The sequence below is a fragment of the Castor canadensis genome, chromosome 12 (genome assembly GCF_047511655.1).
Source record: "Castor canadensis chromosome 12, mCasCan1.hap1v2, whole genome shotgun sequence".
NCBI lineage: Eukaryota > Metazoa > Chordata > Mammalia > Rodentia > Castoridae > Castor > Castor canadensis.
In genome coordinates this window covers 112,390,782-112,415,307 of record NC_133397.1, presented here as the reverse complement: position 1 = coordinate 112,415,307, position 24,526 = coordinate 112,390,782, and the positions used below count along the sequence as shown (strand labels likewise).

At 37.4% G+C, this 24,526-nt stretch overlaps 1 protein-coding gene across 3 annotated transcripts in view; it reads left to right on the top strand.

Annotated features, from left to right (window-relative positions):
• Positions 1–4,082: 4,082 nt before the first annotated feature.
• Rap1a (RAP1A, member of RAS oncogene family) overlaps positions 4,083–24,526 on the top strand; it is a 77,812-nt gene continuing 57,368 nt past the window's right edge. The window contains exons 1-2 of one of the 3 annotated variants that reach the window (XM_020177542.2): positions 4,170–4,216; positions 11,302–11,387. The gene's annotated coding sequence lies outside the window, so the exon portion shown is untranslated. Of the gene's footprint in view, positions 4,217–11,301; positions 11,388–24,526 lie in introns of those variants that run through there. The other 2 variants (XM_020177544.2, XM_074050768.1) reach the window with 2 other exon arrangements.

Genomic DNA, 24,526 nt, shown 5'->3' with positions numbered 1-24,526 from the left:
CACCATGCTCTCTAGGATTACCAATTACAACTGAATTGTAAAACTATCCTAAGTTTGGGAAGCACTTGGAAGACATTCTTAGCCAGTAACAACATGAAAAGAAATGTTTGTATTAGCAAAGTTGCTTCCAGGATCTAACTCTCTTTGAGGATTAGTGATGTCACTATTAGAATACAATTAGACAAGGGCAAAAATGCTTCTTGGACTTAAGGAAAGCGTACATACGACTCATCCAGTGGCTATTTGAGGAACAACTCATTTCATAAGGTACAAGACTGACACTGAGGGGATTACTAACATCATTAAAACACAGTGACGTGCAAAGCATAATATTTATCAGCAAGAATAAAATAGACTACGTAAAATATACCCCAAGGCAGAATATTAGTGTCACAGGTAAGGGGAAAATTCTCCACATAGATGCCTGTCCTTAAAGGATAAGACTTCAAGGAATTCAACAGATTCAGGGTCTGGGAGAGGGAATGGGAGACATGTGTGATAGGCAAAGAAACAATTTAATGAGTTGGTAGGGAATTATAGCAAGTGGTTCAACTTACATTTGGGGTATATTGAAAAGTAAGGCTGGAAAAGGGCTGGAAATACATAACTGGGCAAAAGTGTCAGATTGGTTGGGAACTACTAATAGGGTGGGATCTTGATTTGGTCATTAGGAAGACGGTTCTGGCAAAAACACAGATATATTAAAGGGAAAGCAACTAAGCAGGAGACCAAATAAGACAGTATAGCAAAAGTCTAGACTATAGGTAATCAACACCTGCCGAGGGTACTGGCAGTGGAACCAGATAGGAAAAGTTATTGGGTAGGAAGAATCGATACTATGCTGAGCAAAATGGCCCCTGGCCATTTGCACCTGTTTAAGTCTAAACTGAACTAAAATTAAATAAGATTTAAAATTCTGTCCCTCAATTGCTTTAGTTATATTTCAAGTGCTCAACAGCCACAAGTAGACCATGCAGATAGAGAACAATCCCATCATGGAAGAATATTCTATTGGACAATGATCAACTACACTTTGAAGACTAACTGGGCAGAGGGGTGAGGAAGAAGGATTAAAAGACACTGAAGTTTGGTGGCAGCTTGGTGACTGAGAATGGTGGTGCTGTGAGCAGCCAAAGGGAAGTCAGGAGGTGTAAGAGGAGCTTGACTTAGGAAAGATATCATTTAGTTTCTGTCAAATACCTGGTGAGATAAATTTGCCTCCACAAATGATCATGTGTCCACAGTGTAAGGAAAGCAAAATGGCCAGTGCGGCTGCCAAAGCTTGCAAAGGAGCCCTGGTAGGATCTCACTGGCTTATTCCTTCCTCAGTTTTTCCTCCGTCTGTGTAGCTCCTTGAAGTTTTTATGAGTGGGGATCTCACTCCTTAGCCTCTTCCAGGCCAATGGCTCATATACACCATCAGGAAGAGGGCCCATAGGTTGTGCTGTTTCCTTAGCTCCTCTATGCCAGCCTGAATCTTTTTGTCACAGACACTTCACACTTCCTCTCCTGACTGCCCCACTTCCCCATGCTTATCCTTGGAAAGTCCCTGTGCCCTCACTTATTTGATCGCTTCTTCTGAAACTATTCCTTCCCACAGGGGCCATCTCTTCTTACTTGCCTTTTTTTTTTTTCCTCCCAGCTTAGATTCCAAGGTCTTGCTCTATAATCACTCCCTTGCATAATACCCCTCCCCCAGCTCATTGCCTTTCATTACCAAAACCCAGCCCTGGTCAAATCCAGTTCTGCTCCAAGCCCCAAGCAATGGAGTGTGGCTGGAGGAGACTCATGCAACCTCGCTGAGTGATCTCACTTTAAACCTATGACCCACCCACAACGGGGAATAAAGGAAATCACACAGACCAGGTCTTACCTCATCAGTCCTTGTGGGGCAGCTGGCACGTACAGCACTTAATACAAACTGGGAAAAGGTGCCCACATTTTGTGTGTGTGTGTGTGTGTGTGCTGTGTGCAGGACTGCTAAAAGGTACCACTCCACAGATAGCTCCTTCCCCCAGCCTAAAGTGGTCCCATCAGACACACAGCCTGATAGGCAAAACAAGTACTGGATTTCTGCTCACTCTGCTCTACAGTGATCTGAGCATGCCATCTGCATGCACCCATATACTGTATCTTCTCTCTAAAAGTAATCCATGAATGCATTGTCCTTGTTTGTATTCAAGGCCAATCCCTTCACTACCGTGCTAGGTCCCATTGCTTCTTGCTTACTCACAGACAATCTTTCTCTAGTTGTCTCTTCTTGTCTTCTGCATGGTCAATTTTACCTTTCTAAAGCTCATTCCAGCATACCAACATGAAGAAACATCTTCATATTAAAATACCCTCCCTTAATCCCAGTACTCCTCTGGCTACTGGCCCATTTCACAGTTGTTATTCACAATAGTGCTCCTCAAGAGCTTTCTCTTCCTCTCATTCTCTCAACCTCCCCTAATCAGACTTTTCTTCCCTATGGTTCCACTGAAAAGGTTTTTATTAAAGTCGTTAGCAACTTCCATCAGGACAAATTCATTGTTTAAGTTCTCAGTCCTTGGCTGAGGATCCCACAACAGTGGCTCAGTGATAGAATGCTTGCCTAGCATATGCAAAGTCCTGGGTTTGATCCCAAGCACTGAAAAAAAAATGTCAATTCTCATCTTAGTTATTTCAGCAGTGCCTGATCACTCCCTCCTTCCTAAAGCAACTACTGATATTCTATCTCTTCTATTTCTTTTACCTGACCTATAGCTCCCTTCTTCCTTAATCGCCAAACTACTACCCCTTCCCAAACTTAAAAGTTTCTATGTCAGCTCGCAGAGTGGCTCAAGTGGTAGAGAGCCAGCCTCAGCAATTGAGAAGTCCTGAGTGCAAACCCCAGTACCACCACCAAAAAAAGAGAAGTTTCTATGGTCTCCTGAATCCCAATTTTTATCTATAGATTCATACATCCAATTGTTTACTCAAAATCTCACTTGGACGTAAACAGGCACCTTAAACATAACAAGGTGTTGTGTATACAACAGAACTCTTGATTTCCCCCACCCCAAATCTTCTTCTCCATCTCATTAAATGGTTCCACTTCTAACTCAATCATTAGGCCCTGAACCTAAGAATCATCAAATGATCATTTTGTTCACTCACACACTGTCTCCCAAGTTCAAATCCATCTCAGTTAAAATGTATCCAACTAAAATTAAAATATTAAAATAGTCCTTTTCTCACCTTGTACTCTGCTGCCATCCATGTCCAAGCTAACCTTAACAGCCTCCTTACTAGTCTCCCTGTGGGCAGTTTGTGCTTCCTTATTGTGCATTTTACACACACACAGAGCAAAGACTAACTTTTAAAAAATGCGAATCAGATATAGACAACCATGGAGTCACCCTCCTCCTAGGGCTTCCTGTTGCTCTTATCATGGCCCCATAAGCTCCACAGGATCTCGCTACTCCTTTTTCTCTGGCTGGCTGACTTCACACACTTGCCTTTTTCTGTTCCTGCAATATGACAGATGCACCCCACCTCCGGGTTTATGGCTGACTTTCTTTCATCCTGGAAAAGCAGTTCCTCTACCCCACCCGCTAGGTTCATTCCTTCATATCACGTGCGAATGTTCACAAAGGTCTCCTTTGAGAGGAAATATGGGGCCAGTCACTCCATGCCCCACTTTGTTTTTCTCCCACCACTTATCACTATCTACAATTCCTGTCACTTGTTTATTGCTGCTCTCCCCTCTCTCACTCCATTAGAACACAAGCTCCACGAGGGCCTTTGGTCATCTATGGCTTCATTTCCTGCGCACAGCACCTATTAGGTGCTCAATTAGGGATGGTTGCGTTCCCTCCAAATTCTATTCCTTTTGAACGTTTGGCACTTCCTCGTTTCATTTCTGATTTCACCCTCGGCCCCCATCCTGCACTCTGCTTCTGTCTAGCACGGTAACTCCCGCCAGTCTCCTTCCCTTCCCGCGCGGCTCCTTTAAGCCGACTCCGGAACGCCGCGAACAAGGCGGGGCCGAAACTCCGCCGACGCGAACTCGGAGGGGCGGGGGCTGATCTGGGGGCGGGGCCTGCGTGCTGCGTGCGTGCGCGTTCTCGAGGCGCCGCAGCCGCTCCCGAGGCCGCCGCTGCTGCCGTCGCCGCGCAGAGCCGGAGCCGGAGCCACGGCCGAGAGGAGGGAGGAGGAGGAGGAGGAGGAGGTGGAGGAGGCGCCGGACCCCGGGGTGAGTGAGGGGCGGGGAGCCCCAGCCCGCCCCAGAGGGAGCGAGGGGCGCGGGTCGGCCGAGCCGGGGTTGAGGCGGCTCGTGTCGCCGGTCAGTCCTCTGGCTCCCCCTTCCTCCTCCGCTTGTGTCCGGGGCGGCGGCCCGGGGGCCTGGCCGGCGGGAGGGGCGGGAGCTCGGGAGGCCCGGCAGCCGCCGTGGCCAGGGCCAAAGCCAACCACGCCCGCGGGCCGAGCGGGTCTGCTGTGGCCGGGCCTGCGGGAGACGGTCGGGAGGGGCCGGGCCGGGTGTGGGAGAGAAAGAGGACATTGTGTCCCCCACCTTCCAACTCTCCGAGGTGTCAAGGCACAAGCCCATTTTCTCGCCGTGTCCTCGGACGCAGTGCCCTCGCCCCTCGCTCCCTGAGATGTAGAAGACAGGACATCGCTGCCTTTCTCCTCGTGCTGTCCCCAGACTAGGGTCAGAGCTTCCTGCAAATCCAGCTTGCCCTTTGCAGGGCACGCGAGGAGAGGGGCTTGGAGTATTGGGTGAATTTGCTGTCTTCTGTCCCCTACGAGAGACGTGCGGGTGGCCTGGAGTGCTGCCCGGTCCGTGTGCACTCTTGTTAGGGTTCAGGGTCCCCCTTTCCTTCCTCCCTCCCCCCCGCCCCGCGTGGAGAAGGCTGACATCTCTACATCCCACTCCGCGGCCCAGCCCCTTTCCCGCCCTCTTTCCCCCACGTCTTCTGTAGCATGCCATGTGTTCGCCTTTTCGGTGTGGCTTTTTCTTGGGTCTGTGCTTCTTCCCTAAATGTTGTTAGTAAGAGGTCACGGTGTAGTTCTTGTTTTCCTTTAAACTAGGGTTTGTGAGGAGTGTCGGGTTGGTGGGATTGTGGCTTGTCCCTCGTGCGGGAAGTTAAAGACGGTGTCTTAAGCAGAATTGTGCAATTTACTGCTGTAGGGAGAAGAGGGAGACAGTTGTGTCTAACAAAACGAGATCTCTCGTAGGATTGAAAATCAGCGTTTAGGGGACCTTTGACTTCTTGGAAAGAGAACGGGCATTGAGGAGCAGTGGATTTTTTTTTTTTTTTTTTTTTTTTTGGCGGTACTGGGGGATTGAACTCAAATGTGTTTCTTTTTGGGAGGGGAAGTGGTTTTGTCATTGCTTTGAAGGTAGAAATATATAAGGAATGGAATAACAGCAGGTTGATGGGCCACAGCTTTACAGGTAGCCACTGTTTGCTACTTGGGTGGCAAATGATTCTTTGTGTTTTTATCACAGTAAGAATGAAGTGTCAGCTCTTAGATTTAACTTGGGGAGCATACCCTCAAAAGCATGCAAAAGGGCATCTTACAAGAGGTGGCTGGAAACTTTCTTTGGGTTTCCTGTCAGAATGTGTGGGGGTGGCCATGGCTGTATGTATTTTTTCTTTTTCTTTTGATATGATTGATTTTTGCAGTGCTTTGACATAATAAGCACTAGAGTAGGTCTCAGACTCCTGTCTTTTGCTGTGTTTTCCTGTAGTACTTTCTGGTTTGAAATTGCATTTATTTTGTTTGATATTTTTTAGTATGGTGTTTCCGTGAATTTTGTCTTGTTTTCTTGCCATTTCAAATAATGTCCTACTTCACATATGATTTGGTGTTAAGTATTTAAGATTGTACGTGTTCACTATTATTTTATTTTATTTTAATTTTTGGCAGTCCTGGGGTTTGAACTCAGGGCCTGGTGCTTGCTAGGCAGGCACTTTACCACTTGAGCCACGCTTCCCAGCCCACATGTTCACCATTTATTACATGAATTGAATGATTATAAAGAGGTGTTTAGTCTTTTTGAGAGATACCTTATAAAAATAATATATTTCATTTCTAGTATATAAAGTGATAATTTAACCTTTGAGAATATGATGAAATATATGCACTCTCCCCCCAAAGAAAAGTAACAGGCATTTATGCACAAAATTTTACGTTCAGTTTCAGGGATCCTCTGAAGCCAACCATAGACACTGTCTAAAAGTGAACTGGAATTCCTGATATTACTGAGTTTCACATAAGAACTGTTCAAAAGCCTTTGTTCACATTTCATGTGACCTCAGATATGACAGTATTTATACTTACAGACTAACTTTTGGGTCTTTAAGAAGGACGTTTAAGAGTGATTGTGATTACGGTTTTATGAGGAAAAGTTCTCATTAATAACTTATCAATCAGTTTTAAACCAATACACCCATGGCTTCTAAGGAAATAATTTCATTCTGGTCATTTCACAGCTTAAAATCATAATCATGACTGGTTTTAGATTTTTATTTTGTTCAAACTATATTTTGGCAATATGATCAACATTTGAAAATGTCTACAAATCAAAATGATTTGTTTTTCCTATTTTCTTTCAAGTTTGTTCAGAAGTGTAATTTTTCACGTCATCAGTATGCATATCAACGTTTAATATTAATTCAACAAGAAATTAATTGAATGTATACTATGTGACTAAAGCAAAGTCCTTGCTGTCATACAGCTTATATTCTAATCGGAAGGGACAAACCATAATCATAAATATAGGATATGTCATGTGGTAAGAGCTGTACAGAAAAGGAAAGTAGGGTGAGGGGCTAGACAAAAACATGGGCATGGGAAAATTTGAGCCTAGGGTAGAGATCTGAAGGAAGTGACGGATGTGTGTTTTCTTGGGGAAAAAAGTTACAGGTAGACAGGACTTTTAAGTGCAAAGACTCCTGAGTGTATATGGCCTTTTTGAGGGTAGCTAGGATACCAGTATGACTGGAGGCCTGTAAGCAGGAGGGAGGGTCAGAGGGCTTGAGTTTAGAGAAGTAACTGGGGCCATTTTAAGAATTTATAGGCCATAGCAAGAACTTTAGATTTTACTTTGTATGAGTTGGAAACTTTTGGGGTGGGGGGGCGGTTGAGTGAAAGAGAGACCTGCTCTAACTTGAGTTTGTGAACATCATTATGGCTACTGTGTGAAAATCAACAACAGTGAAGTCAGGGAGACCAGTTAGGAGGTAAATCTTTTTCTTTTCTCTTAGTGCTGGGAATTGAACCCAGGGCCTTGCTGCTTCTGAGTTTCATCCCACCGTTGCAGTCTTCATTTTTAACCTTTTGGGGTGATTGTAAAATGCTATTGGGCATGTAGGTAGTATCCTTTCCTCTCCCTTTAAAATAACAAGAAAATTGACCTTTGTGTAGGCAACATTTGTTTCCCCTTTTGAAATATTTCCTTGGGATTTATTTCAGGAGGGATCAAAGTATCTGAGGATACTTGTCTGATAGATATCTGAATTGGTTTCAAAGAATCAGTTATCCTGGTTTTGACAGTCACAGTTTTTGAGCATAAATTTCATGTTCCTTGTGTGTTATTAGCACTTAAAATAGTTTTAGTCAAAAAATAAGCCTTTTTAGATTGTTAGGCTTACCTCTGTCTTCAGTATTTAACCACACAGTGCTGATTGCTTGGTCTCTGCACTCTGGGAGTTTTTGCATTTGGTTGTAATTTGTAATCTAATAATTAAATTGGTCCAGATCTTACCAGTGTTTTCTGTTACTTATGAACTTTGCTAGTGTGTCATAGATGATCTCTGTATAAAACAGGCATTCCAGATAAGCATCCAGTTTTTCATATTGGTAATTACTTTTTTTCTAAAAGGAATTTTTAAAGATCTGTGCAATTTGTTTTATGTGATGATTTTAGAATCTTACAGATTTGACAGCCTCATGTTTTATTCTTTGCAATAAATTATGCAAGGAGTACTTAGTTGAGGACTCTTTCACAGTTGAATTTTTAAGTTGTAGCTCTGTATAGTCATTTAAAAAATAGACTTTTGTTTTTATTATATAAGGTCAGTTTTGCATCTTTGAAATTTTTTTTATTTTAAATAGATACCAGTATGTTTTGACTGAAAATTATACCACTGTGAGGCTTTGTTCAGTATTTCTGGTTCTGAAATCTAGATGGCTCCAGCATGAGCTGGAGTTTTGACATTTGTAAAGTGAGTAAGTTGAACTGAGTAACCAGAAAACACCTAGCACTGTATATGACATGTGCTAGAGAACTCAGTGTTTGATGGCTAGGGTCAGGTGGTTCAAAAGGTAGAGCACCTGCCTAGCAAGTGTGAGGCCCTTTTCAAACCCCAGGTACCCCCCTACCATCCCCTGGGCAAAAAAAAAAAGATTGAACTTAAAATAGTGGGACTGGAGGTGTGGCTCAGCAGTGGAGTGCCAGCCTAGCAAACCCGAAGCTCTGAGTTCAAACCCCGGTACCATCAAAAAAAAAAAAAAAAGTTCACTGAACCTAAGATAACTTAACTCTTGGTTTTAAATATCTCTTATTTTAGATATTCAATAAAATTAACTTGTATAAAACATTTATTTCTTAATAATGTGATATGTTTAAAATTGTGACCATAAACTTCTCATGTTCTTTTTCAAATTAAACTACAATCAGCTGTAAAAAGTTATGGCATATTTCCAAGTATTTTCTGCTTATTCTGATGTCATGTAATTGCTGCATGATTTAATGCCAGATTCACATCTTGTGGAAGATATTAACATTAAACAAAAATATTTAAGCTTTCACATGTCACCAAGATGAAGCTTTTTTTTTTTTTTTTCCCACATGTGCATGAAATTTGGAGATCACAAGTGGTAGTTTTTTTCCTTTGGGAGGTACTGTTCTTTGAACTCAGGGCCTGGCACTTTGCTAGGCAGGCACTCTACTGCTTTTAAACATGCCCCCTCCCCCACAGCTCTTTTTTGCTTTAGTTATTTTTCAAATAGGATCTGGTGTTTTTGCCTCCTACTATAGTCCCCCTACTTCTTGAGTAACTGAAACTACCTATGTGTACCACCATGCCCCACTAAGTTGGTAAGATGGGTTCTTACTGACTTTTTGCCCAGGCTGGTCTCAAACCTCCATCCTCCAGATCAGCTGAGATTACAGATAAGAGCCACGGCACCCTGCAAAGCAGTTTTAGTGTGGTTTTTTTTTTTTTTAGTATTCTGTACACAAATATAGTCATATTTTGAATTTTTTGCAATAGTGGTTATGGATTTGCATTGAATGATTCATACTGTCTCAGTCCTCTTGGCATAATTTTGAGATGACTGGTTAAGAAGGCAGTTTGTTTCAAAGTTCGACGATCTAGATGGGTATGAACCTATGGGCTTAGCTTTGTTCATTGTCATGATGTTCTGATCAGCAAAGCAGTTGAACAGAGAACTGTGCCATGCTCTCATTTCTACTTAAAAATAGGCCTTTTAGAGTAGAAGTTACAAACATGCACACACACACACACACACACACACACACACACACCATGAAAAAAGGAAATTGTGTGTGATTATTAAGGTATAGTTGAAAAAAGAAAGTGGTGTGCTTTTATAAGAGATCTGAAAATCATCTTTTTAAATTGATTTTCAGAAGTACATGGAGAATTAACTATTTTATGAAACAAACTTCAATCATTAAACAAGTGAATGACTTTCTTAAAAACACCTATGATTGATTTATTTAGGCTATACAATTTATGGTAGATAAATCTGAAAAAAATTTCTCTATAAATCACTCTAGTTTTCCCAGTTCTGTATCTCTAGTTTATTTAATTCACATCGCTGGAGAGTGATTCAAAGTGTAAGACAGCAAAGTTAACCAAATTTAAACTAAAATATGCAATTTTGTGTTTGGTTTCAGAATATATTTAAATTAGGCCATATTTTATAAGAGTACTAAATGACTAATAACTGATAAAAGACACTGCTGGATTCATTAAAACTTTGGAGGACTTTGATCTCATGTATGTGTGTGTATATGTATAACATGTTATTCATTCACAGGTTTTTGCAATGCTGTGTTATACCTACTTATTCTAGGTGAAAAATAATTTGCTCAGGAGAGGACAAATTTAGCTGTCAAAGACAAAACTGTAAAGAAAGGCTCAGAGAACTACACGCAGCTTTTTGGACAAACTGCAAATGTAGTTTGTACTACTCTTAAGTCAGTAGTAGGAAACCTCTTATTGCAGACTGAACATAACAGATCTGTCAGATTTGTAATGCAGAGAGTAAATTCATTCACTGTTTTCAGTGAGCTTTTGAAATTCACTTATAAATAGAACCATTCTGTTCTAGACAAGTTGGCTGTATTGTAGAACATTAAGAAAGCAACCACTAAGTTAATTCTTATAGAAGTTGAATTTAACACTCATCTTTGGATCTTATGTAGTTTGCAGTTTAGCTCAAATCTTTTGATGCCTTTGGAACTACCCTTTAGATTCCAGTGTGAAAATGTTGCATAACTTCATTAATAGATTTCAGGTTTAGTCATTGAACAGGTGTTTGACCCAAAATTAGGCTCTTTGATGGACACTGAACTATAAATGTGTAGTTTCTACTTTAAGGAATTCAGTATAGTAAGCTTCTCCCTTCTCCAGACTTAACTGTGATGTGCATATAAGACAACAGTAGGATATTTTGTTTGTAAAATGAGAAGTTTTTCCATGTTTTGAGTTAGGATTAATTGGACATTTTTTTATTCTCAGTAGACATATACAGTAAAACAACTCATTTAACTGGTACTTTTGTATTGGTTGACATAGACAGTGGGCCTTGAGAGTTAGTTGATGTTCTTTATGTACTCTGAAAGTAAACATGAGCATAATGGAAGCTGGAAACAAAATAAGTCTGTGAAATGTGGTTCCTATTGTAAGTCACATGTCTTTGTTAGATTCAGGATCATTTTCAGTGGATGTAAACTTTTTTTTTTCCTGTTTAAGATAATTCATGTTACATTGTGGCAAATTTTGAAAAGAACATGAATGTTAAGAAGTTGAAAATCACCCACAATCCTTTTATACAAAGAAAATTATTACTGTTTTAGTAGATATTTTTCCAGTCCTTTCCTTGAATGTATAGATTTTTTGAAAATTAGAAGTATACCTTTATTTATACTATTTTGATACTACTTCCCCTCACCCCAATAGGATGTTGGTCTCCTAGTGTGGGACTTTCAGGTTGATTCTTTATACTATTGCTATTTTTAAAATACTGAGGCATTTTTTGTACATTTATCTTTGATTGCATTTTTTCTTTCTCCTTTAGGATAGATTCCCAGAAGTGGGATAACTGGATCAAAGGGTGGTTATCCTGTGTGTGTGTCTCACTGCACCTTCAATGCCATTGAGTAGGTCAGTTTTTACAATCTTTGCCAATTTGATAGATATCTGTTACAGTCTTGGGTGGTAATGAAGCCATCATGTATATGAGTAGTAATTTGCAGCTATTTTTAAAAAGTTGTTTGGAATGAGGTTTTTTAAAAAATTCGATATGGAATGAGTTTCTTTAAAAATATTTTAGGTAAAAATAATCTTTGTGACAAAAGATACGTAAATTGGAATCGCAATTTGAGCATTGTTCTTTTTTTTGGAGAGAAATAGAATTTTAATGTCCTGTTACTAAAATAGCAAACATGGAAAAGCTTGTTTTTTAGCATGTAATACTATGGAAGACTGAATGATTTCATATAGATGAGGGAAATAGTCACATGGTCTGACTTTTAAAACACAAACACTTAGTATTTAGAGATGGCTCAGGAGTTAGCCAAACCTAAGTTCAAATCTTTGCTTCCTCACTCAGTACATTCTTTGAGGCAACTTACTAACTATATGATTTGATGTTTGTAAACCTTGGCTTTCTTATCTTTAAAAGAAGAATAATAATACCTACTCATAGAGTTGTTGAGAGGATTAGAAATTCTGTGTAAGGACACTTGGTGCGTAGTAGGTATTTAATAAAAGCTAGCCACTTTTGTTCATTTTTTTTCTGCCTATCTCTGGAAGGGAAGAAATACCTCATTTTGGTGACCTTGTTTACATGAATCAATAGATGCACATGGACTGTGGTGCACAATGGCATGGTGATGGAGAGCTGTGGACATCCTTGTGTCAGGAATGACACGTGTCAAGAGAGAAAGTCCAGAGGTTGAAGAACACATTGATTTGACAGACACCTAGGCTTTTGGATAGTTAGAAAATATGGAGGAGATAAGGCCATAAAGATGGATTGGAACTGGACTTTGTAAGTCAGTGAGTGCTAGGTTGAGAAGTAAAGACTTAACTCAGGAGCATAAAAAGTTTAAATATGAAGAAAATGACTTAATAAGAGTATTCATCAAAAAGAAAATAGATGTGGTTATTATAGAATACAGAATGAATTAAGAAGGGAAAAGACAGAAGACAGGGTGTCTTTAATTTAGTAGTACAGTTAAGACAGGATCTGAAGGTTTAGTGGAAAACAAGAGAAAGTTTTGGGGAGGTTGTTGGGAGTCACTTGTAAAGACCTTGTATCTGTTTGGAGACAAAATTCAAAAGAAATAGTATGATTTTAAGATCTGGGCTACATAGAGTTGGTGGTAACCTTTGAGAAAAGATATGACTAGTTTACTTTTTTTTTTAAAGAAGAGCAGTCACCAGTCTCCTGCAGACATTTTATTTATGTAGCATTTTGAGTTCTTGGTTAACAAGGAATCCTAGCTGGGTATGGTGGTGCATGCTTTTAATTCCAGGTGTTTGGGAGGCGGAGGCAGGAGAATCTTCAGTTTGAGGTCAACTCAGGCAAAGCTAGTGAGACCCTATCTCGAAAAACAATAAAAATAAAAGCGCTGAGAGCATTGCTCAAGCGGTAGATCACTTGGGAGATCCTGGGTTCATTCCCCAGTATTGCACAAACAAAGAAAAGCAAAATCATGGAATCTTCACTTTTAGACTGTATTTCTGTAAATATTATCTTAAAACTCTTTATTGTAAGGTAAAATTCTTTTGCAAGTTGTTTTTACCGCATTCACAAATGCTGCTGGACTTTGAAAACATCAGTTAAATGAGCAGACATGAAGTTTAGACTTTTTGATGTTAAGCACATTAGGAAGTTAAAGGCAATGAAATACCCCCGAGCAGCAAAAAAACAAAAAAAAAAAAGAAAGAAAAGAAAAAATTCAGTGTATTATCTTTAGAAAAGAAGTATTGCTTTTAGTTCCTGTTCTCCCTCTCCTCCTTTAATTTTCCTAATTAAAAATATGCAGATGAGTTTGTAGGTACCATTTTCATTTATTCTATTGCCTGACTGTAGCTCTACCCATACTTTCCACTTGGCTGAATAATATGTAAGCAAGTTGACTTGAAGAGTGATAGGAATATGTTTTGACGGATAAGCAAATTCACACAATCTCTGAATTATCTGATCACTATTATCTGTTGAAAAAAGAAGCAATCCCTAGTTTTTAAAAAGTACATGTTTGTATTTTTAAACCATGGAGTTGCATATCTTTCTTAATGTTTTAGTTTTAAATATTGCCTAAGTTTAGAATTGAAGTTCTTATTATTAGTTGATTTAAAAAAAAATTTTCCCTTCCGTGTTAAGAATCAAAAGCCAGGGTTTTGTGCATGCTAGGCAAGTACTCTACCATTGAGTTACATCGTAGCCCATTATTAGTTTTGTTCATTCACATCTCTTGCTCTTAAAAAGTATCCTTGCAAATATTTTTAATTCACAAACAAGTGTAGCACATAGTGTTAGGGATTGTGTGTGTTACTTTTTACAAATATTGATATTTTTTATTTTTTTGTGAAACTACAAAAACCCAGATCTGGTCAGAGTGACATTTCATTTACTAAAGGGACCTCAGATATTCAAAGCAGTGATTTAATGTCACAAACTGTAAGATTCTACTTCATTCTATTTGGAATAGGTTTGAGGATATTTTTGCCTGTCAACGGAAATCAAAACTAATCGTTCTCTTAGAAATGATCGCTTTGTCTTCCCCCCTCCCATCCATCAACTGTAATGGAGAATGGCCCTGTTTGGGCCATTGTGGCGCTGTCACTATGTTGGCCTGTCTGTATGTCTTAACGTTCTTAGAAACCTGTTTGTATCTTGGCAGGAAAAATAAAATATTAGATTAAGTAGCTACCAGTTCATGTTATACTATTATAAGATAATTCATTCAATTAAAAAACGTATTTTAACAGATGAATTTTCACTGAGTTGCTCAGGCTGGCCCTCAACCTCTGGACTTAAGCAATCTCCTGCCTCAGCCCCCTGAGTAATTGGGATTTAGGTGTATGTCACCAGTGTCTGGTTTGTTCATTCAGTTTTTCCATGAGATGCCATATGAAGTCCATGAAACATGAATAGACTTTTATATCTTTGTATATAAAAAAAAAATCAAGGTGAAACAAAATGAAGCCTACTGGTTGAATATAATATTGTGTACATTTTTTTTTCTTTATCAAAAGATTTTTTTTCTTATTCCTTTTGTATCAGCAGTTTTGAATGCTGAATATAAGTTCTTAACCAGGAGATCAGAGTCATTCCACAAAATAATAATAAAACAGTTTTGATTAGTCATTCAACAGGTATTAACGTGATTTTGATGTCTGGTACTATTCCAAGAACCAGAGATTTAGAAGTAAATAAAACCATGGAGCTCGTTATACCAGTAAGGAGTTAGTACTGGTGGAAGGAAACAGTAAATAACAAGATAATTTTAGAGGTCCTAAATGCCATGAAGAAACTATTGCATGATGTAATGATAAGGGATGGAAGAATTTGGATTGAGTTTTGAGGAAAAACTCTTTGAGATGGTGATATGTAATGTGGAGCTTGAATGACAAAAGGCCACACATACAATGATCTGTAGGAAGAGTCAGCCAGACTGGGTCCAGGAGGTACAAAGACCCTGAAGTAGGTGGTCATGTTTGAGAAATAACAAGAAGGCCCTTGTTATCACAGACTGGGAAGAGACTGGTGATGAGGTTGATGGGGAACAAATCTATGAGAAGTGGCTTGCATTGATTGTGCTGTGAAAAATACAAAGGGGGAAGATGCTAGGTATTATGCTCTTTATAGATAAATGTTTATATTTATATATAAATATGACTTGAATTTGAAGGTAGTGATACTCCTTCAAATATGACTTGAATTTGAAGGTAGTCATCTATAGGGTGACTAAGAGATTCTTCAGACATAAAAAATATGGACTTATTTTTCCCCATGGATCTGTAGAGGTAAGAATGAATTGCTTATAGTATTACAAAAAGTCTAGTGAAATTATATGTATGTTCTCAAGAGATTTATACAGAAAAGATATTTTGTATCTTTTCTTTGACCTGTAATGTAGACTTAAGTCTTTGGGGCTAATTATCACAAGGCATTGTCATACATTATGGTGATTTGTAGGTTGATCCACAATAAAATACTGTGCTTGCCCCTGATGAACCTAGTAGATATACTAGGCCTGGGGATATGCTCAGTGGTAGAACTCTTGCCTAGCATGTGAGAGGCCTTAGATTTGATCCTGGGGAGGGGAGGGAGATGACACACTTAACATTGAGTTTTATTAGTTTTTAAGCTTTGAAAAGTGAGTTCTAATTAGCTTTTACTTATCTGATTAATGAAATGATGCAGTTGGTGGAAAAGCTCTTTAAAGACATGGAATCCCTGGAGAATAAAAGGTTAGAAAGTAAGCTGGAGGAGTGGCTTAATTGGTAGAGCACCTGCCTAGCAAGCATGTGGTCCTGAGTTCAGACTCCAGTAGTGTAAGAAGAAAAAAAAAGAAAGAAAGAAAAGAAACCAGTGACAAATGTTGTGGTCTCTAGGAGGACCTATAGAGAGAAGAACTAATACATTTTTCTTGAAGGTAGACTTCTTTGTTTCTTTTAAGTACAAGTAATAGTAGAGTTTATTAGGAAAGGAATTTAGTATAACTGGATAAAAGTGGGAAGGAATGGAGAAAAAGGGAGAAACATTACCTGCTCTCCATGCAGGGAATGAGAGTAAAGACTCAAAATGGTGGTCCTCATTCTAGTTTTATATTTTCCCAGCTGGGAGAGTACATGTGGTCATGTCTAGCAACTTAAATATAATGGATCTTGGTTGCTAAGGTGAGTGTTAAAACAGGGAGATGTCATCTTGGTTTACCCAGAGCACAGGGACAATAGTTAAATTTTAGGATTTCCTTTTGCTGGACATGCCTTTTGTAGGTAGGCCTCCTATTTTTAAACTGCACAGTAAATTTGTGAAGTTGATGTTAGTATAGTCCTGTTTTTACAGGTGATGAAACTCATAAATGGTATAATTTATGAAAATCCACATAGCTCTAATTATAGAGAATCAGGCTGATACCCAAATTACTAAAGGGTCTTCTTCAGTACAAGGCAGAAAATAGGTTATCAATAAACATTTGTGTCCTGCTTGCATACAAACATGAATGAGTGAGTGAATGACAAGAAATTACCACTGTCCCTACAATCTCTTCCTCAGTACAGTGCACCATTTTCCTCTTCGATGAATCTAGAAAGTTTCTTCAGCTTTTTCTCTGCTGATCTTTAAATTTCTTATAATAAATCACACTGTAAAAATCTTGAGGGAATAAAGGCCAGATACTTAGAAATTGTAATTTTCTCCTAAGTTTTATAAACTAAGTAATTTGTAATGTTTTCAGATTTAAAAAAAATCTGCATTAGACCCTTGTATTTGCAATCAAGAAATACCATTTTTTTGGTTCTGTCTGTAACTCTTAATTATTTTTGTAATCATTAAAAATTTGATATAATACTTATTGTGAAATGCAGTGATGGAATAACACTAGTTGAAATATTCACACAGCCAGCATTAGGCTTCTGGCTGTTGCAGTGGTGTGTGTGTGTAAAGTGTTTGTTGCTGTCTTCATTAGCATATCAAAGTGTGATTTGTTCAGAAATGTGAGCTGATTATTCTGAGACATTTAATAGCTAATAGGGCTTTTAAAATGTGTGTAACGAGAGACTGTAGTTTTTCAAATCATGTCTTTCCCCGTGCAGAATAGGAGTACAAGACCGCTAAACCCCTTATTTGTAACATTTCAGTCCTTCAGAGTAATAGCCTAGTAAATTTAAGTTTACATTGGCTTTAAATGAATATCTTCTAGGAGCCTATATAGAAACTGTATTAAAGGGAAGTTGAGAAAGGGAAGGGATGACAATGTAGGATTTACCCTAGGGGAATGTGTGACATAGGAGATTGTGCTACACTGTGGATAAGAAATGAAATTTCACCCAAAGGAGAAATGAATTTGATGAACAGAAGGCTAACAAGAGGTAAACTAATATTGAAGGAGGTAGAACACTTTGAATAAGATATTAGAGTCTACTCAACCTTCAGAGAGGATAGGATGTGTCTGTCACCATTTGTGGCAATATAAAGATCACTGCTTCATGAAGTGTGCAGTCTATCTCATTGGTTTGAATTGGAGGTACAAGAGACAACGAAGAGGGTAGTTTTTGTGAAGAAAGAACATATTTTAAAATTTATTTCAAGTTGTCTGAGACTAAAGTTATACTTTGATGGGTCTGTAAAAGATAATGTTATATATGATGTTTTAGTTCTTGATATTGTCAGAATGTTTTTTCATGCTAGATTTCTGTACAACAGCTTTTAGACTATTCTGCTGTATCTTGTTTTTCATTATATAGCCAGTTTAATAATGGCATACATAACCCCCTGGTAAGTTCTTATGTTTTGAAAATTGTTTTGCATACAATTTTGTCAATTTGTCAGGCAGATGTATATCTCTCAGCTTTTATTGATGTGGACAGAACTTTTATTAATTTAACTATGTAAGAATATCAGATTAACATAAGGAAGTTATGGGCAAGTGTTTTAGGAAGGTGAATCTTAATTATCAGATGTAATTTTATTTGTGTGTTTAGATTTTCAGATACTTGGATATATTGGTGATGTTTCTTTTACATTCAAATGATAAGTCTGGAACTTTTAACTCAAAATTGGTCAGAGTAATAGCTTCCTTTTTAGAGGTTCCTATGCCTTTTGAATACTGAGTTTCACACTTAGGACAAATTTCAATTGTAAAACATCCCTTTGAATTATGAGTAAATGTTTAGTAACTTCTGGCTAGTATTTCCCTCAGTTATTTGTACACTGGAATATGGCAACATTATAGTCAAGAATCAATTTAAGTCTGTAGTTGAAACCGTGGGTAAGGAGGGTTTCAGATGATGTAGTCATCCTTTTATTCCCATTATGCTTTATTTAGAATTGGACTACTGTCATCAATAGAACAAGCTTGAGATCATGTCACCACCCAGTGCCATCTGCTTGTATGTGGATATAAGCAATAGTAGTCTTTAGATAATGGCTATAAAGAATCATTACTTTGTGATTTTCTTAGCTGGCTCTACTTAGGTTCAAGTATGCTGGGCTGAGTTTGGGTCCTACAGTAAATTACCAGTTTTGATCTTTTATAACCATAATACTTCCCCCGTAATGTTTCCCATGACCATGTGTTTATGTTCCTTGTGTGCTGGACATGGGAAAAGTTTTAATAGTGTAACAGAAGTGGCCAATTTTCACAGTATAATAAATTATTTTTTAGTCCTATAAGCCACAGTGTTTTATAAAAAATCAGTCATAAAAAGTACTTTGTTGTTAAGGAGAAAAAACAGATTGCCAGTGCTAGCATAGTTTTCACTACTCCATACAGGTGGTCTTTCTTTTGTTTACTTTTCCTTTTCCTTCTCCCTCACACCCTTTTTCCCTCCCTCCTCTCTTTCTCTTTTTTTTAATTCTTGGCCCCCCTTCCTTCTCTCCCCCTCTTTGTTGTCTCCCTCTCCCTCTCCTCTCTCTCTTTTTCTTTTTTTGAGACAGGTCTTGCTATGCCACCCACACTGGCCTGGTACTCCAAATCTTCCTGCATTAGCTTTCTGAGTGCTGGGATTCCAGACGTTCACCACTCTGTCTGGCTTATTTTCCTCTTTTAACCTTTTATTTTATGAACTTTGTACATTATTCATAGATTTTATAATCAGAAACCAATAGTTCAAAAACGAATTCATTGTGTAAGACTAAATTTAATATAACTTTAAAGATAAAGATTCTTAGATAGGATGAGTTAAAGGCTTTCTACATGAGTTAATAAATAGAATTTCTGAAGTGGAATTACGTTATGAAAGAAGCAAAGTTGAGTTGCTAGTTTCTGGTTGTGGAGGATGAGAGAAATGGGAAAAGTTTTACACTTTTGATACCATGTTTTAGAAGGCTTTTTTATTTTTCTAACTCAGGTTTACCTCAGTTACATTTATATTGTGTTATGAATAACTGTTTAATTACAGAATTTAGCCTTATTCATATAAATGGTATGCTGTCACTTTGCACATTTTACCTTTTAATAATGTATTTTTGTTTTTAAAAATTTATTTTATTTTTGAATTAGCATACATCAGTAACAGGAGATTTCATTGTGATATGCCTACAGGGTACCTTGAACAAGTTACCCCTCCATTATATTTCCATTCTGTTTCTCCCTCTTCTCTCTTTTAAACAGTTTTTGATGGGTTTCATTATGCTGTCTTCATATGTACACATGTTACATTTTTCCATCCTCTTCACTCCTGAATACTTTTCCTTTCCCCTTCCCCTCCTCCTACTGATCCCACTCCCCCACAGTCCCCCATATACATTCATGTACTGTTATGATCATCATCATCATCTTATGTCTAGGTTCCACAAATGAGTGAAAGCATGTGATAATTGATCTTTGAGCTCGGCTTATCTCAGCATGATGACATCAAGTTCCATCCATTTTCCTGCAAATGACATTTTCATTTTTCTTTATGATTGAGTGTAATATTCCATGATATGTGTGTGTGTGTGTGTGTGTATCTACAGACATACACCATATTTTCTTTATCCATTTATCTGTTGTTAGGCTCCTTGGCTATTGTGAAGCCAGCCATATGGGTATACAGGTATCTTTCTTGTATATTGATTTATACTCCTTTAGATACATGCCCAAGAGGGGTATAGTGGCATCTTAAGGTAGGTCTGTTTTTAGTTTTTTGAGGAACCTACATACTGATTTCCATAGTGGTTGCACTAGTTTATATTCCCACCAACAGTATACAAGGGTTCCTTTTTCCACACATCCTCACCAGCATTTGTTGTTGTTTGTTTTCTTGATGATTGCCAATCTGACCTGCGTGATATTTGATTTGCATTTATTTCCTTCATGGCTAAGGATGTTGAACGTTGCTTCATTCATTTATTAAACATTTGTACTACTTCTCCTGAGAAGAAGAAGGATTCAATTAATTTGCCCATTTGTTAATTGAATTATTCTTCTGCCATCTAGTTTTTGAAACTCTTCATATTCTGGATGCTAATCTCTGTTGAATAGCTGGCAAAGATTTTCTTCCATTCTATGGGTTGTCTGTGGATTCTGATAACTGTTTTACAATGTGCAGAAACTTTTTAATGTGATGTAGTCCTATTTGTCAATTCTTGTTCTTATTTTCTGGGCAACTGGAGTCATATTCAAAAAATAATTACCTGTGCCAATATGTTCCAGAGTTTTCCCTATTTTTTCCAGTAGCAGTTTCGGTGTTTTAGGTCATGCATTAAGATCTTGATCCATTTAGAGCTGATTTTTCTACAGTTGATTTTTCTAGAGATAGTGCTCTAGTTTCGGTCTTAGTAATGAATTTTGGTCAGCAGAAAAAATATTTGGCATAAGTTTGCATATAGTACCTGTCAGTGTTCCTTGGCCTCCTTATTTCTGTTTTTTCATCTATAAGATGAAAAAAAAGAAAAAGAAACAATATCTGTTTCTTAGGCATGGTTGTGAATTAAGTATGCCTGGCATATAAAGAGCAGTTAAGTTTTATTGCTGCTGTAATTATTACCAAGAAGTTGGCATTGATGTCTCCTGGACACTGGAAGAGAGGATCTCTAGGGACTAGGAAAATATCTTATGCTTTGTATCCCCTGTTTTGAATAACCTTGTGTATTCTTCATTAGTTAAGTTGGACAGTTAGCTATACATTTAGGTAGTTTCATAATTTAATGTGTAAAACAAATCTTTGACATTTACTTCTTAACATTTTAGAACTGTCTTACATGGAAATTTTGTAACCTAATACAGACAGAATGTTAAATCCTGTCTATTTCAAGGTTGCTGTGCCAACCAAATCTAGAGAAATGAGAGCATCCTAAGTTTAAATGCTCAGTGATGACTTTTGTCTTCTACTTGTTTAATTTTCATCAAAGGATTAAAAACTATTTATTTTTGAATAATGATGCCCAGAGAAAGTTAGTGGATATGCTGTTTTTTGCAGATTCGAGTAAACTTTTGCTTTTCTACAACAGTGATTATGAAATAAGTTTATTTTAGAGACACCTAATGAGTGTTGTCTGTTTCTCTTATGTTCTTCATAATACCTTTTACCCAGCAAAGGTAATGAAGAATACGATGTATTTGATACTTTGTGAAGAAATTTGAATCTTCAAGTTCATTAAAAGAAAGGGAGGAGTTTAGTGGGGATCTCTAAAATTTTCAGGCTCTTAGATTATTTTTTATCACTTCAGTACATAATTTACAACTTTCTTAGATCAAATTGAAATATACTTAGCTGCATTTCACATTTCCTTGGAGTGGAATTAAGCTGCAAGTGTGTCTTACTTAATAAAAGCCACTCTTGTGGCTGAAAATGTATATCCATTGCCTCTTCCACCAAAAACACTGATTTTATTAGGGCTTAGGGTAGAGCATAAGAAGCTTTATTTTTGGAATGCAGGTGTGACTCAAATGATACAGTATCTGCTTTGGAAGCACAAAGCTCTGAGTTCAAATTCTAGTACCACCAAAAAAAACCAAAGAACAGCTTTATTTTGCATCCTCTAGGTGATTCTCAGACAATTCTGATGCAATACTTTGCCAGTTTATTTCTGTGTATATTTTCAGTTTTAGTATTGGCGGGGAATGGGGTGGGGAGCAGGGTTTCACTGTGTTGCCCTAGCTGACCTCCTGCCTCAACCTCTTGAGAAGCTAGGACTACATGTGTGTCCCACCAGACTTGGCTAGTACTGTATTTTTAAGTGGTTTGTATTGTATTTTTAAAGCTGTAGAATAAAGGAGCACATTTTATGTTTTATAATGAAAATTACTGATATGTCAACTTTTCATTGTATGTTTATTTTTACCTTTTAAATTATTTAAATGTACATAAATCAAATCCAAGTAACACCAGGTTCATTGTAGAAAAGAAATGGAGGCTGGGAGTGTGGCTCAGTGTAGAGCACTTGCCTAGCATATGCAAAGCACAGGGTTTGATCCCCATGGCACTATAAATAAGTAAAAAAATAAGGAAACCAAGAATAAGACACAAACTGGACATTTGTTTATGTATTGTGTGTAGGTGCTTTATTTTATTTATTTTGTTTATTTTTTTGGTGGTACTGGGGTTTAAACTCAGCCTCATGCTTGCTAGGCAGGCGTTCTACTATGTGAGCCACTTGCCAGCCCTGTGTGTATGCTTTATACACCAAAAAAAGTAAGATGCATTTTTTGCCCCTCAAGAGCCAATTTTCACCCCATGGGGCAACATTGCCCCTGCTAAAAATATGTGCAATAAGCTAAAAGAAAAAACGCCCTTAATTTTACCTCCTAGCCTGTTAACATCTTGGTGCATGGCTTTCTCAAAGGTGTTTAATGTATATTTTTACTTTTAGCGGAAATGAAAATCAGATACATAATATTTTGTGTTCCCTTTTTCTTAATATATTGTGAATTTTTCGTGACAAATATATTTTAACAGAATCATTTCTAATGGGTAAGTAATATGGATGTATAGAATTAAGTGAATTTACCATCATTTAATGTATAATTTATATAATTTCAGTATTTTATTATAAAAGCTCTGCTATGAATATCATTGTATTTGAATTTTTCCATGCATCCTTATTACATCCTCAGGAGGAATTCCAAAAAACAGAATTATTTTAAACTGTACATTTTAATGTTTTTCTAGTATGTATAATTAAGAATATGAAAGTCCCTTTCCCCAAGAACAGCGACCATTAAAGTGAATATTTTCACTTTAATATGTGTACATTAATATACACACCTTTCCTGTATATATTCAGACACAATTTATTTTGTATAACTAATCTATCTTTTGAAATAGAAGATATATCTTAACTTTAGCAAATTGCTTATTTGCTCAAGGTATTTTGATCATCTTTCCATATTACTATCTGTAGTACTAGCTCAATCTTTTCAACATTATTCTACTGTGCGATAGACTGTAATTTATCCATTCTTCTCCTAAACAATTTTTTGTTTCCTGTTTTGCTTGGTTTTGGCATATATCTTTGCTTATTTTTATATCATAAATTCCCATTTGTGATAGAATTGCTGGGTCATTTAATAGTGATAAAGTATATGCTCAGGTTTTTCTTAGATTTTTTTATTATTTCATTCCTTTAGTATTAGTACTGTATTTTAATTATGATAGTTTTGGAATATTGTGCTTTTAAATCTAAAAGTTCTGTAGGTATGCAGGTATGACTATTTATTTTTCATGTTATGAATTACAGGTTAATTTTGATTAGATTTTTTTAAAAATTATTTTTAAAGACAGATATGTATATTTTAACCAAACTATAATACAGATAATTGAGAACTTTAGTTCCTGTCAGTAATTCAGAACTCTAAAAGCACATCTGAATTTGTTCACTGGGCTGACACACCTCTAAAAACAGTGAACAAACAAGTTGTGAGCTTTTTTGGAATACCTGGAATTGCAAAATATTTGTCTAATATGCACTTTAATTTTTTGTTTATTGATTGAAGTATTTTTGACTTATACTCTTCTGTACTGTGGACCTTTTTAAAAATATATATATATATTTTTTTTAAAGACATCTTATACTGTTTCTGCCTATTTGGTTATTTTTTGGGGGTGGGATGGGGCTTGAACTCAGGATTTCTTGCTCACAAAGCAGTGCTCTACCATTTGAGCCACACCTCCAGTCCATTTTGCTCTGGTTATTTTGGAGATGGGATCTTGTGGACTGTTTGCCTGGACTGGCTTCAAACTATGTCAGCCTCCCAAGCAGCCAGGATTGCAGGCTTGAGCCATCAGCACTTGGCTTCTGCTTATTTTTATAGAGCTGCTCTATTGATACATTGTCTTCAGTTATTCATGAATTTTTCTGAAATTTAAAATCTAATAAAATTAAAAACAACAGAATGATTATATGTTAGATGATTCTTTTGTGAATCAGCATTTGATTTCTATAGATCTTAATCTTGTTAGTGCTTTCAGTGGATCTAAATGGGTTTCTTTTTTTGTGGGAATAGGGTTTGAACGGCTTTACACTTGCAAAGCAAGTGCTCTATCACTGGAGCCACACCTCCAATCTATTTTTGTGGTGGTTATTTTGGAGATAGGGGCTGGTGAACTATTTGCCCATGCTGACCTTTAACCTCAGTCCTCCC